Below are 18,242 nucleotides of genomic sequence, written 5' to 3'. Positions count from 1 at the left end.
TTGCTGGCTGCTTCAGTGTGGAAAGTGTTTCATATGCCCTTCCTCCTTAACTTCTCAGCTGCCAAAATTTCTGAAATTACTAAATTTTAAATCTAACCTCACCTATTTAGTTCTGGCTTTTCTATTATTGTACTTTGTTTGGTAAGAGGGTAAGAAGCCCATCCACTTGGGAAAAAAAAGGGAGGAAGGATGGCTGACGGACAGCTACATTAAATGGCTATAGCCTCTTCCTAGTACTGTTGCTTTCTTAAAAGTTCCTCTTGTATTTTATTTCTAGGGTTAAAGAAAAAAAAAAAAAAACAGTTGCTTCATTTACAATGTCATGCAACTTGCAACTGTGCAGGGAAATTGTGTCAATATCTATAAGCATTTTGACAAAAAAAATAAAAAATAGCAAACTTTTTAGTTCTATTACATTTATACCTAAAAAGTGAATGTCGAGTTAGGTTGGCTCAAGTAATAAAGGTGACTTGTGATTTTGGTGATCCTAAGGTCACGGGATTGATTTTCCCTTGAGAATTTATCCCGATGAATTACCAGGGATACGTCAATCGGCGGGTGGCTCTCACATCTTCGGGTTTGGTGTCGCACCATAATGTTTAAAATGACGTGATGGTGGCTGGAGTCCTCGAGTTATTAAAAAAATAAAATAAAATAAAAGTTTTGACATTATTTGCTTGCAGAGATAGTTTTATTTTTAATTTTTTTAAATAATTACAAAAAATACCACATTTTTTAACTTTGTAAATTTGTATTTGTATAGAAAAGTTAGAAGTATTTTTTAAAATTTATTTTTAGATTTTTTATTTCTTATCCTATGTTTGAGAGAGTGGAACTTTTTTCTAATAATTATTTTGAAAATTAAAAAACAAAATAAAAATTATATTACACAACTAAACATATATATATATATATATATATATATATATATTTTCATTTTTTTATGCAATTCTTGAAAAACTTTTAAACAAATTTGGAATTTTTATAATTTAAAAAAAAATAAAAAATTATTTTTCACGAATAAATGAGCTCTTAATATTACAAGAAACTTACCCATGTTGCTAGATAAAAGGTGAAAGGTGTGACCTATCGAGACACTGCCAAAAGTTAGGAAAACCAATTAAATACTATAGAATATAAGTAACCCATCTTAAATATTATATTATATTTAGTCTAGGTTCATTAACATTATATTTAAAAATATTATTGATGCTTTATTTAATTTTATGCAAATTTAAATAAAATTTAATATAATTTTATATTATATCTTATTTAAATTCACACAAGTTTAAATTAAAGTGTGAATTCAAAGGTGAGGTGAGGATAAATCATATGGAAAGTTTTTAAACATTCACCATTACACTTCACTCTTTAAAATTCATATTGTGACAGTTTGATTGTTAATGTCTCAATCAATCTTTAATTAGATCTTTCAGTGTGAAAAATAATAAAATTCAAAGATCAAGCTATTAGAATTTAAATTTTCAAAAAGAAATACAACTATCATGTGGTGGGGAGAAATTTTAATTTTGAATTTGTGAGGATTGTAATAAAATGTAACACTAAATTGTATTAAATTTAATTTAAATTCAATTAGACTTAGATAAAAGGTTCGAGATTAATGTTAAACGCGACTTAGCGGCAAATTTTCAAAAAGAATAAAAGGAAAAGAATATAATTCAGCAATTTTTATAAACCATCTTAGGCAAATCTTTCTGTCATTCTCATCTCCTGATTAGGAAATACTGGACTTGTGTGTATTTTCATTTAACTAAATGGAAATGACAGGTCAGACATCAACGTTGTAGATACAAATTGGGGAGTCAATTTGTAACGTGTCGGGTCACGTGATCACCTAACTCACCCAGCGGCCAGCGGTCAATATCTGCTTTTCTATTGGCAAGGAGTTCCTCACTTGGCTTTTCTAATTTCAAATTTGTTCCTTAAGTCTACTTGACAATGGTGTACTCATTGTTTTGTGGATAAAACAAAAACTTATAATAAAAAAAAATTCAATTTCCTTATCTGGTAAATCGAGAATCTATAATGACTTCGTTAGTCTAAATTTTTTCAATTAAAATAATTTTTATAAATTAAAAATAAAGAGTACGAGTACTCGGTGTACAATCATATTAATTTGCTTTCGTTCAATCATACCGTTAAAACTTGATATACAACCTAATAGCTTAAACCTTTAGGTAAAGTGATAATCTAACATGGTATCGGAACTTTAGTTATTAGGAGATCTTGGGTTCTAGTCTTGTCATTTGTGTTTATTCTATAATATTATTTATTATTTGTTTATCTCTCCACGCTGCACGTGTGGGGGAATGTTAAAGTTTGCTATATATTGTTGAGCGAAGTCAATTCTCTGTATTCCTCATTGAAGAAAAAAAATCTTAATTATCACGTGAAGGAGTTGGTTTTTATAATTTCTTGGATAGTATGTATTTTTTTAAAATCTTAAGGGTCTGTTTGGATTAAGAATTTTAAGAGGGGAAAGGAAAATAAAAAGGAAATTTAATTTTTTTTTTTATATTTTATATTTTATTAGATATTATTAAAATAAAATTTATTTTTATATGATTAAAAATTAAATATGAATGATCTCTAAAATCAAAATTTTGAGGGTGAATGACAGGAACAAAGAAACCCACAACACACACACACAGTACACTGCCATAGAAAACCAGGACAAGTTGATTAAGCCGATGGGAGAGTTAAATTGAAATGGCAGGCTGAGGCTGTGACCAAAGGCCAAAATTAACTTTTCTGCTCTTCTAGAAGATTGAGACATCTCTGAAACGTGTTTTATATGTAGACACACACGCCCCTTTCTTAATCGCACTAGTCAAAGACACGCATTACCCATGCACATGGCTCATGAACACAATGCTTTCCCTCTCTATCTACAAATTCCTATTCATATAAATCCCATTGCCAAGATGAAATCATAAAATATATGTAGTACATATTTGAAGGTTAAAATTCCAAGACCAAAGGTCTTTAAGCTTGTTGCTGCATTTGTTTTTGTGGTAATGGTTTATGAGACTTGGAGTGGTTGTGATAGTTATTGTGTGTTAGAAAATTTAATATAAATATAGTAAAAAAAATTAAATTTTGAAAAAAATAAAAAATAAATATAATACATGATTAGGTTGAGATATGGATATCTTGCTCTTTTTAAGAATATTCAAGTCTTTTACAATTTTTCGACTTACCCATAAATTGGTGCAGTAGAACTCCACTTGACTTGCCTGCCATGGATACAATAGTTCAATTTGAATTGTAGAATACTTTCCAATTCTGTACAAACGGTAGAGTCCAAAGTTTTACAAAAGAACATCTTTCTTAAGTTATCAAACTCTCTAGACTCGAATATGTTGTAGCTGGAGACAGGAGAGCCAGAAGCTAGAGACGCGTGATGAGTTGGAAACGCGGTTCACATTTATCTCTCCATTTATCTTGATTGTGACTTCCCATTTGTGATTTATTATATTTAATTGTGATTTAAATATTAGCCCTATAAATAGAGAGCTGAGGAATGTAATATATATAAGAGAAGAGAAACTTAGAGAGCAGAGAGGAGGAAGAAAGCGAGAGGAAGAGAGAGTTGTAATTTTTCGGCGAATAGTAAATTTGTGGTGTGTGCTCCGTGGACGTAGGTCGATATTGACCGAACCACGTTAAATTTTTTGTGTCACATCTTTCTAGTTGCTCACAGGTTCCTAACAAGTGGTATCAGAACCCGGTTAGAGTAGGAAAGCCAGATCGGAAGTGATTTCGAAATCAGAGCTCTCTCTAGTGGCTCAAAACCGAATTTTGAGGCCACCATCACATTCAACATGTCGAGACGAAGAGATTCGTGCAAACCGGAGCTTGAAAGGAGCTCAGACAAAGCCTCACGCGCCCCACTCACCTTGTTGGAGCAGGACGCTTTGCTAAGCGCCGGTCACGCGCCCAACGCGTTGCCACGCATCTTCCTCGCCCGGACCACCTCAACCCGACTCGGAATCCACCCGACCTGACCCGGAGCCTCTTTCATATCAAATCAACCCGCGACTCGATTCGCGGATTTGTATTCGACCCGAACCGAGCCAGAACCGGGGTGCCATGTCACTGCCACGTCACCGGATGCCACGCCAGCGCACCACGTCAGCTGGGCCCACTGCCATGTTAGCTGCCATGTCAGCATGCCACGTTAGCTTGCCACGTCAGCATAGTTGACCAGTTTGACAAGGTTTGACCATAACTTTGACTGAGCTTTTCGGAGTCGTTTTGGGTCCGTTTTTCGAGCAACTTGAACCATTTCTAAGGTTTTCGATTGTTCCGAATCCAACCGCACTATCCATTTTAGCTAATTCCATCTTTAGATCAACGAATCAAAATGTTCAATGGTAACAATTTCGATTTCTAGAAGATACAGATAGAAGATTATTTGTTTGAGAAGGAATTGTACTTACCATTAAAGGGTAAGCCAGCATCCATTGCTTGATTGAAAAGCTTTTGAAGCCATCAGAATGACGTTGTCGAAATCTATGACGTTCAATATCAAGTATATATTATCCACCAAGTCTCTAATGGATGCGCTTTCTAATATGTACGAGCAGCCTTTAGCCGCAAACAAGATACATCTTATGAAAAGACTATTTACGATGAGCATATCTGTAGGTGAAAGTTTCAGTAGACATTTGAATAATTTCAATGAGTTGTTGGATCAACTCGCCTCAGTCGGGATAACGTTTGATAATGAGATTCGTGCCCTACTGATTCTCAGTCAGTTGTCTGAAAGTTGGAATGATATTGTTACTGCCATTAGTAGCTCTGTGGGAAAATCGAAGCTTGTATACAATGAGGTCGTCAGCATGATTTTGACGGAGGAAATCAGAATGTAGTCGAACCATGGCTTCACTTCAAGTTTAGCCTTGAACATGGAAAGTCAAGGCAGAGGAAACAGGCATGGACGATCAAACAACCGCGGCAAATATAGGCCCAGACGGTCTAAATATAGAAATCCCAAAGTTCTCAGGACATAGGTTCCTAGAGCACAAAAGTTATTGAGTGCTGGAATTGTGGAAAAACTGGTCATTACAAGAACCAGTGCAGAAGTCAGAAGAAAAAATATGAGACAAGGGCAAAGATAGAAGCAAATATTGCTTCCGAAAATGATGAGTTTTTGATCTACTCTTTGGGGAGCAAGCAGGAGTCTTGGGTCTTAGACTCCGGAGCTTCATTTCATGCCACTTGCTGCAGAAATTGTCTAGAGGAGTACACACTAGGTAATTTTGGTAAGGTGTACCTTGACAACGATCAGCCTTGTGACATAACCGGTAAGGGAGTTGTGAAGATCAATATAAATAGGTCAGTATGGAAGCTGAATGATGTCAGATATATTCTAGACTTGAGAAAGAATTTGATCTCAGTTGGTCAGCTAGCAGATGAGGGATACACGACGAAATTCATTGGCGATGAATGGAAATTTTCAAAGGGTGTACTAACAATTGCGTGAGGTAAGAAAAGGGGAACACTTTTTATAATCTCCAATGCCTCCATGTCTATTTTAGTTGCTGCAAGAAATGACGACAGCAACATCTGGCACCAACGACTCGGTCATATGAGCGAGAAGGGACTCAAGATGATGCACTCAAAGGGAAAATTGAGTGGTCTACAGTCAGTACATATTGACATGTGTAAGGATTGTATAGTCGGGAAACAAAAGAGGGTTAGTTTCCAGATAAACACTCGTGGCCCAAAGAAGAAGAGACTAGAACTAGTCCATTCAGAATGTGTCGGGACACAACAGTAGAATGCCGAGAATCCTCAGGTGGAGGAATTAGTGGAGCATATCATCGCACCACCACCTCCTACTCCAGCTCCGGAGCTTAGGAGTTCTACTCAGTCCAATGTACCAAATAGAAGGTATATTGATTACTTACTTCCTATAGATGGAGGAGAGCCCGAATGCTATGATGAAGCATGTCAGGTGGTAGATACGAGCAAGTGGGAGCTTGCGATGAAGGATGAGATGAAGTCCCTCACCTCCAACAGAATGTGGGAACTAGCTGAGTTGCCCAAAGGCCTTCACAACAAGTGGGTGTACATAATCAAAGAAGAGCATGACGGCTCCATAAGGAATAAGCCTCGGTTGGTAGTTAAAGGCTTCGAATAGAAGGAAGGGATTGACTACACCGGCATCTTTGCACCAGTTGTGAAGTTGACAACCATCAGATTAGTCCGTAGGAATTGAGCAGATAGGAAGGTGGTGATTATAGAGAAACTGAAGTTGTGTTTAACTTCAGTTGGTCTTCATGCCTGAAGATATATTTTGAGCACATCATTTATTCATGATACTGATTGAGGAGGCGTCTCCGTCTCCAAGTGGGAGATTGTTGTAGCTGGAGACAGGAGAGCCAAAAGCTGGAGACGCGTGATGAATGGGAAACGCGGTTCACATTTATGTCTCCATTTATCTTGATTGTAACTTCCCATTTGTGATTGATTATATTTAATTGTGATTTAAATATCTGCCCTATAAATAGAGAGCTGAGGAATGTAATATATATAAGAGAAAAGAAGCTCAGAGAACAAAGAGTAGAAAGAGAGGAGGAAGAAAGTGAGAGGAAGAGAGAATTGTAATTTTCCGGCGAACAATGAATTTATGGTGTGTGCTCTGTGGACGTAGGTCGATATTGACCGAACCACGTTAAATTTCTGGTATCACATCTTTCTGGTTGCTCACAGGTTCCTAACAGAATAATGATGATAATAGTGTGAAGAGGTTTGTGTGTAGAAATTGTATCATGTTGAACCAAGACAATTGGGGTCTATTTGTAGGCACACTAGACCTTTCGTTATCCATGCACTTAATCAATAGGATGTATTTGAAATAAATTAGATACATGGCCAAAATCAAGGTACACTTACATAAATGACTTATGAATTTATGAAATACATGAATTAAAGACCCATCTAAATGTTGATACATTTCTCAATCCAACATACATGCCCTTTCTCAAGATACATTCAGTCCATAAATAAATTAATAATATTAAAATATTAAATTATACTAATAATTCTCCCTTATTTTAATATTATGAATACAATATGCATGTAGAGAGTTTAACAATAAAAAGGGCATAATTCTGCATAATGAAGGTATGGTCTACATTGAACATTCACTTAGTGAACAAATAATCTTTACTCTAGAGTTGGTATTGATTTCAGATTTAAACTATATATGACTACTTAAGGGAAATAAATATTACTGCTCACACATAATGATCCAGATGTCAACATGAGTTTTAATAGTCAGTACGTTTTGACCTTATGCTAATCCTAATTTCATGAGCATATTTGAGAATAAACCCAATTTTCATAGAGAGAGACCTCATTCTCATGTTCACCAAGGTGAAATTTGTCAAGAGTGCTTTTGTAACTCTAACACCCCACTCATAAGAGATACAAATTATTATGGGGATGAGTTTAAGATAGTTGTGCATTTTTTATGACCACTATATGATTCGTTTTTTCCATTGAAGCAAATTATAGGGTCTTTACTCCTTGAGTTGAGTATCCTTGTAGTAGACCCGAAAAAAAAATTCGTTCAAAATTTCTTTGATATCACCTGTAATAACCTGAATATTTCATACAGCGGAAGACCTCTAATACAAATTACCAGAGTACTAATTATCCCAATATAATAATATCATTTTCAATATCACAATTTATATATCCCTAAAAGAATAGTTTGAATGTATCAAAAACATAATTTAATTAAATATCTATTCTAAATAAAACCTTTTATCCCACCCACGCTTTCACTGCGTTACTTTGATTACTGCTATGCTCCTTATGACATCTAAAAATTATTAGATAATGATGGGGTGAGACACTTCTTAGTAAGACAGAATAAATTATTATCAGTGTATGGCAAATGAGTTTTAGTATGAGCATTATACATCTATCAATTAACTTAAAATGAGAAACTGTACTCACACCTATGTAATATCATAACACATTTCTTTTCAATTACTAATTCGGTTTAAAAGCCTCATTCATTAAATATCTACAAATTACATGATCCGTACATATCAAGTTGTACTCACACCTATATAATATCATAACACATATTTCTTCAGCAACTTATATCTTTTACATTTTTCCTCGTGAGTCGCGTCAACGGACCTGATAAACTGGAGAATCCATCTACGAAGCACCGGTAGTAGCCTGCTAACCCCAGAAAACTCCTGACTTCTTGAATACTTCCCAGCCTTTCCCAACTCACCACAGCTTCTAATTTACTTGGATCAACTGATACACCTACTTTAGAGACCACATGGCCGAGAAAAGTAACTTGCCTTAACCAAAACTCACATTTCTTTAGTTTTGCATACAATTTCCTTTCCCTTAATACCTGCAACACCAGTCTCAAATGATGCTCGTGCTGCTCAAAACTTCTCGAATAGACCAGTATATCATTGATGAATACAACCACAAACTGATCTAAGTATTGATGAAACACCTGATTCATCAAATTCATGAATATTACTGGTGTGTTAGTCAATCCAAACGGCATCACCAAGAACTCGTAATGCCCATATCTAGTTTGAAATGCGGTCTTTGAAATGTCTTCTGCTCTAACTTTCACCTGATGGTAACTCGACCGCAGGTCAATTTTAGAGTAAACCTGGGTCCCCTGAAACTGATCGAATAAATCATCAATCTTAGGGAGAGGATATTTATTCTTGACTATAAGTTTATTTATTTCCCTATAATCGATGCACAATCTCATGGTTCCATCTTTCTTTTTCAAGAACAAAACTGGCGCACCCCAAGGTGACACACTGGGCCTGATGAAACCTTTATCCATCAATTCCTGTAACTGTTCTTTCAATTCTTTTAACTCTACTGGGGTCATACGATATGATGCTTTCAATATTGGTGTAGATCCCAACAACAAATCAACGGTAAACTCAATCTCACAGTCAGGCGGCAAACCAGACAATTCTTCTGGGAATACATCTAGGAATTCCCTCACTACTAGTATGTCATCTTGTCTCAATTCTTCTTTTGACAATTCTTTTATGTATGCGACATATCCCCAGCACCCTGTAGCAGTCTCCTCACTTGAATAGCCGACACTAACTGTGGTGAGGCACATACACATGAACCCACGAATTTGTATTCCTGCTCGCCCGGGGGTCTGAAAATTACTTTCTTCTGATGACAATCAATACTGGCGTGATAAGTTGCTAGCCAATACATGCCTAATATCACATCAAACCCCTGCATATCTAGGACCACAAGATTAGCTGATAATACCCTCTCCTGAATACTTACTATAAAATTCCGAAGTATCCTCATGCATCTCACCACAGACCCCATCGGCGTACCCACTGACAGTTCTATATCTAATGGTCGTGTCTTTATTCTAGTCATTTTTTCATATTCCGCCTATATAAAGGAATGAGTGGCACTTGTATCAAATAAAACAATAATTGTATATAGTAAAGCAGTAAGGATATCTGTAACCACGTCTCCAGCCATCTCGGCGTCTCCTAGTATCAACGCATAAACCCTCATTGGCGCGGTATTTCTCTGTTGACATCTGCGGGGCGCCTGGTATCCTCCCCGAAATGGTCTAGGAGCCGGTACATAACCTAGTGTCATCATATAGGATTGAGCCATATGACCGGGTCTCCCACAGCGGTAGCAAACATTCTCCCCCAACTGACATTCACTCGGGTGTCCTCGTCCACATCTGGTACAAATGGCGGGAGGCTGACCACCCTAAAATCTACCCTGCTCTACCATCTATCTCTAACCTTCGCCAAGTCTACCTCCTCTTTAAGGGCTTCGACTGGGACCCGCCTAAAAGCTTGAGGGTGCGGTCCTCTTCTTCTGATTCTATGTCTTAGTCTCTTTCAGCAGACTCTCCTCTGCTATAATGGCCTTGTCAACCAACTCTGCAAAATCCTAGATCCTCAGTACCGCCACCTGCCTATAAATATCTCGCCTCAAATTCCTCTCGAATATTCTGGCCTTCTTTACTTCATCGGGGATGATATATGACAGAAACGCGAGAGTTCGATAAATCTTGCCACGTACTGTTGGACTGTCCTCGACCCCTGGGACAGACTCAAGAACTCTTGTACTCGAGCCTCTCTGACTAAGGCAGGATAGTATCTATCAAAGAATATATCCCTAAAACGGGCTCAGGTCATCGACACTGGAGTCGTCCTCTACTCCTTCAATAGTCTAGTGGTCGTCCACCATCTCTCAGCTCCCCTGCTAGCCAGTCTATACGTAGCCTACAGAACTCTCTGCTCGTTGGTGTAGTGAAGTACTGTTAGGATCTTCTCTACCTCTTGCATCCAGTTCTCAGCAACTGTATGGTCAGTCGCTCTAGAAAAAGCCGGCAGATTCATGAATTTCTCTATGGGGCATCCCTAAACCAAAGATGGACCTCCCTGCTCTCTAGAGCTCCGCGTTATCTCAGCCATAATTTGCTAAGCCACACTACGTAGCATAGCATCTGAATCCGCACCTCTTACATCAGAAGGTCCGGCACCATCATTCCCACTAGTGTGAGCACTACTGCCTCCTAGGTCCATCCTGCAAATATAGAGAACACCGTTTCAGAATCCTATTTCTCATACAGACCTAACTTATTCCATTTAACTAAAAATGCAAATTCTCTATTAACCATCCATCCTGATCCTAACCCCAAAATCCAATCCTGCAGCCTAAACACATGACTCGTTGATAGTTTACTATGGTTTTCCTGAAATCGTCACCTCAGGAAAAATACAAAAACCACCACGAAAATCATGTATCTAGATCATATAATAAAACCTCAAATTCTTTTCCTATATTCTGGTATTATTTCTTGCTGCATTCTAAAGTTTACAGAACCTAACAACCTAGGCTCTGATACCAAAATGTAACGTCCTCAAAATTTACACCATTTTTTTTTAAATATCTATATAATCATACCTAAGCAGCGGAGACATAAGTCATACAATAATATATACTATACAATACCAGAATTCAGTATATCCGGAACATAGTCTTACAATACATCTCTCTCTCTAGTATCATCTACCCAAAAATACAAAATCCTATCACAAACTTACCCTACAACCAGGGTAACTAAGTCAACTCTCTATCCGTAAGCCTAATCTGCTCGCCTAGTTGGCTCACCTGAATAATGGTAAAATAATAGGGTGAGATGACGCTTAGTAAGCGAAAATATGCTATTACTAGTGTGTGGCAACCGAGTCATAAAATTACAACATTAATATATAAAACTGCATGATCTGGAAAATCTGTAAAACACATGTATAGTAGCTTAAAACATTTGTATCATTTGAACTTTCTATCATTCATATTGCTATATCATACTATATACGACAAAAGCTATAAAAATTGTATACATATACATATAAATAACTGTGCTCTTTCCCTGGGACTCTGTATGTCATGATTTAACCCCTCATGACAGGGTTGTGCGGCCCGTAAACGGGACTTAACCTAGTCGGTCCTTTAGGTAAGTCATCATACTCTACACTACCTCGGTCCAGCCAAATTGCATCCACTCCTAAGCTCGGGACTGGCTGCTACCTTGTCAAATTGGCCCCCTCAACCTAGTGATATGGGGAGCTGCATCCTCTCCGAGCACAGTTTGACGGTACCCACACACTATCTGAGATATGTGGTTGCACTCTATCTGTATATAGCAACGGTACCGTGCTCTATAAACTGTATCTATCTATATTCTTTCACAGGGATATGATACTATATATATATATATATATATATATATATATATATATATATATATATATATATATTTTACTGTTTTCATTGTGTTTCCAAAAAAACCATAACACCATAATTTTGTGCTGTAAATACTGTGATATTTGAATAAATGTAACATCTTGATGTATAACTATATTATCTGTCTTTGTAAACTATCTATATACACTGAGTGTTATGACATTTAGGAAAACATAGCTTTCTATATACACTGTATATACTGTTCCGAATAATTATCTGCATACTGTTTTATATATATATATATATATATATATATATATATATATTTGTTTGTGTAGTCATCTGAATAAAACTGCATAAAACTTCATATCAATATCATATACTCAGGCCACATATACTTTAAAAATACATATTCTGTAAAATTGCATAATAACGGGTATACATGCATATTTGTAAAATTTCTATCAATATATTCAAATCTCCTAGCACATCATATTTTCCTTACCTAATTCTTGAAAAGCCCTCACAAAACTCTGGTCCTACACCCGCAGGGTTATCCACTTAACACCCTAAAAATAACATCCCCTAGAACAAAACATCAGTATTTTCTTACCTACAACATTTCTTATAACTGCAGGGAAGACATAACCTGAATAAAATACCTTACCCTGGATTTGGGATGAATTCCAAACCAACTTCTCCTATGATCAGTTCCGGCAAACTTACAGAAAACTTTGTTAGGAGCGTCGTGGTGGCCTCGGATTTTCGATCCGGTGAGAAATAGGGTGAAATCGAAGAGAAAAGGAGGGATAGGTGTTTTTTAGAGAGAGAAAGAATCCTTTGCGCCAAAAGTCTACTGAAAAATCTGGGTTTCAACTATTTATAGGGCCGGATTCATCGACGAGACACGTCATCTCGTCGATGAGTCCTTAAGTAATTTTTTAGATGAACCATACCTCCTCGTCAACGAAATTTAGACTGCCCAAAAACCCCTTTTGGTATCTTCTCATCGACGAGGCGTGGCTTCGTCAACGAGGCCTACTTATACGCTCGTCGACGAACTCCCTATGTTCGTCGACTTTATATTCAAAATGTGCGTTCATTGACGAAGCCTGCTGCCTCCTTCTGTTTCTGTTTCCATTTCCCTCCCTATTTATTATTTAAATACCATTATTATTAGGGTCGTTACAAAAGGACCCGACACCTCACAAATAGGCTAGATCCTTTTCATACTAGTCCACTTCATATATTTAGCGTTTGTTCCTTACAATATGTGGGATGTTTGATCGCGACACTCCTTCTCACATATGATGAGTGAACCTATCCTTTTTGAGTGTTTTTTAGGATATACCAGTTAAACCGAATCAAAACGACCGTTCTGTAGGTGTCCACTGGTATCCTGGGTATAACGAGTCATACACATTACACATATTTCGATATTTCATCGGTTTATACTCGAATTTATATGAATACATTAACTCTGAATTGAATTGCCAGTTGACTTCATGTGAGTATACTATTCTTAATGACTATATAACGATGAAACTTGCATGAATGACTTACTTCGGAGTTGCGTGCATTGTATATGATGAGCTTGTGTGAAATTTGGTTATATTCTTGTATGTGAAATGGTATGGATGTGTAGCATGTGCATTCGTTTCATGTTTGTTAGAGTTAGAATTTATGGGTACCGCTCTGAAATTCATTCACGTTGTTTGATAGAAACTAGCAAAACGTTAGTTGGGGGGGGGGAATGTGATTACGTACTTAAATTGCGTAACTAGATGTTTTAATTCATGCATCACGACTTATATTTTTAATTAAAAATGTCTAATTATGCTCAATATTTTAACATTACGCTCTATTTATAATATTTGGATTTTATTGAATAATTTATGAATTTTTGGTATTTTATTTTTGTAGGGTAAGTTATGGATGTTAAAGTCGAAGACACTTCATAATTTGGGCATAATTCCCCCATCCGAGCTCTGATCGAGACGATTCAAAATTCTAGGGAAAGTTGAGGGAGTGCTCTATGATTTTTGTGTTTCAAGCTTTGAGAGATATGAGTTCTAGGAGGGTCAAACTCGGGTTTGTTCACTAGGAAACAAAAAAAAAAAAAAAACAAGAATAGAGAAGAAAAGAAAAATAAATAAAAAAATTTATGATTTGACTTAACCATGCAACTGGGTCCTCTTGAGTTGGCCGTATAGGGTTTTGGGGGGCTCTCTCTCTTTATGTATTTTTTTTCTCCTCCCTTCCTCCCAGCTCCTCTCTCACACTCTCAAACTCTCTGGACTCTCTCTCCCTCTCAACCTCCCTATTCTCTCCTCTCGTTGTCTCTCCTTCTCTTCCTTTCCCTTCCTCTCTCTCTCTCTCTCTCTCTCTCTCTCTCTCTCTCTCTCTCTCTCCCTTACTTTTCTCCCTCTCAGTTCCCTTTCTGTCTATCCGAGCTTCTCCTGCTGCTATTGGAAGCCCACTTGAGACCACTCCTTGCTGTTGCTGCCAACCCACACCCTATGGCTGCTGCTGCTCCTTCTCCTTCAACCTACTGCAAGCTGAAGCCCCTTCTGCCATCACTCGAAGTCCTTGTTACCGTCTCCATTGTCGATGCTATGAACTTGAGAGCTCTCAACTCTACTGTAGTTGCTACTGTGTAGCCGAATCTGAGAGCTTACCCTGCTGCCTCTGTTGCATACTAGCTCACCCACACCAGCTCTCCCACATTGCCAGCCAGATTCTTTCTCTCTTCCTTTTTCTTTTTTCTTTTTCTTTAGTTTTTGTTATTGCTTTTAAATAATTAGATCATTTTTATATTTCGTTTAGTAGAATTTAAATTAAAGTTTTAATTTTTAATTCTTGTTTGGTTATTATTATTTAAATCAAGTTATTTTCTTTCTTGTCTTATTTTACATTATCATTAGGATTAACGTTGCTTAGGTTATTTTTTATTGACAGAGTTAGGTTTGGTTTCTTGAGAAAAAAAAAGAATAAAATGTAAAAAGAAAAAAATATATCTTCTTTAGGACTAAAATTAGTTGTCTTCTTTAAATTTGAATTTTGTTGAGTTCTATTTAGTTTAAGTTTAGTTTTATTAAAGTCAGAATTTTTTTTTATCGTATTTCCGTAAATGTTTAGTAGTTAAAGTTTTAATTTTTGTTTAAGTTCTTGATTGCGTAAAAAAATAATTGGTTCTTTTTGAAGTTAAGTTTGATGGAGTTTTTTAATCACACGCTTAAGCTGCGTAGGAAAGTTATTGTCTTTAGGTTTTCCGTGTCCGAAGTTCAACGTATAATTTAATTCTTGCCTAGTTAATTAAATATAGGGTCGTTTCTCGTTGTAATTTAATTTAGTGCATGTTAGGATTTAAAATTTAAATTGCGCGTTCTTTTAATTCATAAAAAAGAATCTCAAACATCATAGAAAACTTGAATCTAAATTGTGTTAAGTGACCCTTTTGTTTATTATTTTCTGATTGAAATTACGTAAAATTTGGAATTAAACTGTGTTTCCTGAGGAGACGATCTGGCCTTTGCGCTAATTATTACACAATTTAACTCCTATACTTGGGATAGCTTCCGAACTGCTCATTTTTTGAGTGAGTCAATATTCATTTTACTTATGTCACACCATTTAAATAATATGCATAATTATATCATCTAAAATAATAAGCCAACCATATTCATCTTTTGTTTGACTGAAAATACACGTCATTACTTTAATCATTTCATTTTCACAAGTAATAACTAAAAACACAGCCATATGCTCAAAAATTTCAATTTAAACGGTTGGCTTTCAATACTCGCAGAATATTCATATAAATACACAAAAAATTTTCATTTTAGCCGGTGAAATTTACAAATCCATTGGCTTAATCTATTCCCCTTACCTGGTTTCTTGAACTACGCCAGCAGGAACCCAAAATGATGCCTGTGGTGCTCACCCGAACCTTGATTCAATAATCTTAGTTTATCAACTCAAATCCCAAATCAACAACTAATAAACATCCCCTAAGCCTATACATCCTATTTAAATAATCATATACTAGCCAAACAACTCATTTCAACCCTTACCTCAACTTTGGAGTGATACTTGGAAAGACGCCGTTCAAAAATCCACTCCGCTAGACTTGTAGAGAATTTCCCCCAGATCCTCGTTGTAACTTCCGATCATCGAATTAGGGGATGAACGGTGAGAGATCGTAGAGAGAGAGTGAGGGGCATCATTTTAGAGAGAGAAAAGAAGGATTTTAGGTTTCTTAATGAGTAAGAAATGAGAAATTCTATTTATAAGTCGTTGACTTGGCCAACCTCGTTAACGAAATGAAGTCTTCGTCAACAAGTTGCAAAAGAACATTCGTCGATGAAAGGACTTCGTCGACGAACACTAAACCTGAAATTTCTGTCGTTCAGGATTTCTTTGTCGACGACGCCTGAACTTCGTCGACAAGACACGGAAGGGCATTCCTCGACAAAAATAGAGGATTCATCGATGAAGCTTGTTGTTTTCTTTTTAAAAATTTTTCCTTTTTCCTTTCTTATTTATTTCTTTTATTTTCTGGATTCTGGTTTCCATAATCTCCCTCTTTATAAAAATTTCATCCTCGAAATTTTGCTAATTGTTCATTTCCACATTTCTACAATTTATTAACTTTCTCATATAGTTCAGTATATACCACCATCTGAATTTCTACATTAACTACAGTTAAATAAAACCTTCATTATCTTAAACATAAACTCGTACCTGCCCCCTTGGCATTATCTGTCTCAATCAGGATCATCGTGTACACATGTGTTGGACCACCTCCACCTCAAGGTACGTGTTGGTTTCCTTGGATTTGATTTGGTGCAGGTGCATTAGGCAGTAGTTCATGGAAATTCCTTGCAATGTGCCCTGATTTACCGCACCTATAACAATTAGGACACCTAATTCGGTAGTCACCTCTATGTCTCTTGTTACATCTACGACATACAAGGTATGATGAATCATCTTGATAACTAGGGTAATCCCCATCCCTCGTCTCTTGCCTTGGGCCGATAGTATCTTTTTCTCTCTTCCACGATCCTTGACAAGCCTCAACTTGAAAACTGGGAGGTGCAGGCCTTTTTCTCTACTCTAATGGCTCTGTACTGCCCTGCAAACTTTTCTCCAGTACCGAAGCTTTATCCACCAAGTTCGATAAGTTATGGACCTCGAACCCCACCACAAGCTCATAGATCCTTCGTCTCAGGCCTTTTTCAAACATTCTGACCTTTCTGGCCTCTTTCGGGATCATAAATGGTGCGAAACGAGATAGTTCCACAAATTTCGCTACATACTCCCCAACAATCATATTCCTCTAGGTTAGGATGGTAAACTCCTCAACCTTTTCTTCTCTAATGGACGAAGGAAAGTACGTGTCAAAGAACAACTCCTTGAATCATTCCCAAGTCAGTGCCATTTTCACTAACATTCGTCCCTTTAGCAGCTTCACCGAAAGCCACCAACATTTCACATCACTTGTCATCTTAAACGTGGCATAACGAACCTTCTACTCGTCCTTGTAGCCGAGTACTTCCATTATATCCTCACTTTCCTGAATCCAATTCTCTGTAGCCACTGGATCAGGTCCTCCCGTAAAATTCGAAGGGTTCAATCTCATGAACTCCTTGATGCTACAGCCTAGATCTACAAATGGACAGTTTTGCTCTTTAGGATCCTTCCTCATTTCTACCCTAACCTGACGGGCTATACCCCTTAGCATCGTGGAAGTATCAAAGTCCTCCTTACTAGAAGCCTTCGAGTCATAAGTTCCTTCTCCAGTTTCTATGTCCCTACCCCTAGGATGCATCCTGAAAATAGGACATAAAAGAATTTAGAATCTCATTATCATAACGTAATCAACACAATCATTAAACTAAAATCCATTATAAGTCCAAATTCTCAACTTAAGGACCAGTCCCACAGCTCAGAAAAAAAATCATCTAAGGTTTTCTGTGGTTTTTCTGAAACCGTCAATTGCGTTAGAAAAATCATAGGAAGCCGTTGACGTACTTCCGCCTCCAGGCTACAAGACAAAATCCTAAAACTCTTAATACCTAACTTATCTATTTCCTATCCTCATTGTCATTTGTTCCTATACTCTAGTATTCATCATCCCTAAGTCTGCAGAACCTAAAACCTAATTCTCTGATATCACCTTGTGATGCTCCGAACCCGCCAAGTGAGGTCTGGGTGCCACGTGTTCTATTTACCTACATCTAATACTCTAACATCAATTATGCAGTAAAAAAAAAAACTAACATCCATTATAACATACCAAAATTCTATATATATATATATATATATATCCCAAAAAGTATACTCCAGCATCCAGTATTCAAATATATACATCTCAGAAAACTTAAACAAAACCCAAAAATATACATCAAAAGTCTATTTACCCCCCACCTCTCTCAAAAATGCTACGCCAGCCCCAAGCTCAC

The sequence above is a fragment of the Malania oleifera genome, chromosome 12 (assembly GCF_029873635.1).
Source record: "Malania oleifera isolate guangnan ecotype guangnan chromosome 12, ASM2987363v1, whole genome shotgun sequence".
Taxonomy (NCBI): domain Eukaryota; kingdom Viridiplantae; phylum Streptophyta; class Magnoliopsida; order Santalales; family Ximeniaceae; genus Malania; species Malania oleifera.
The sequence above is the reverse complement of the archived record's forward strand: the minus strand, read 5'-3'. Positions refer to the sequence as shown.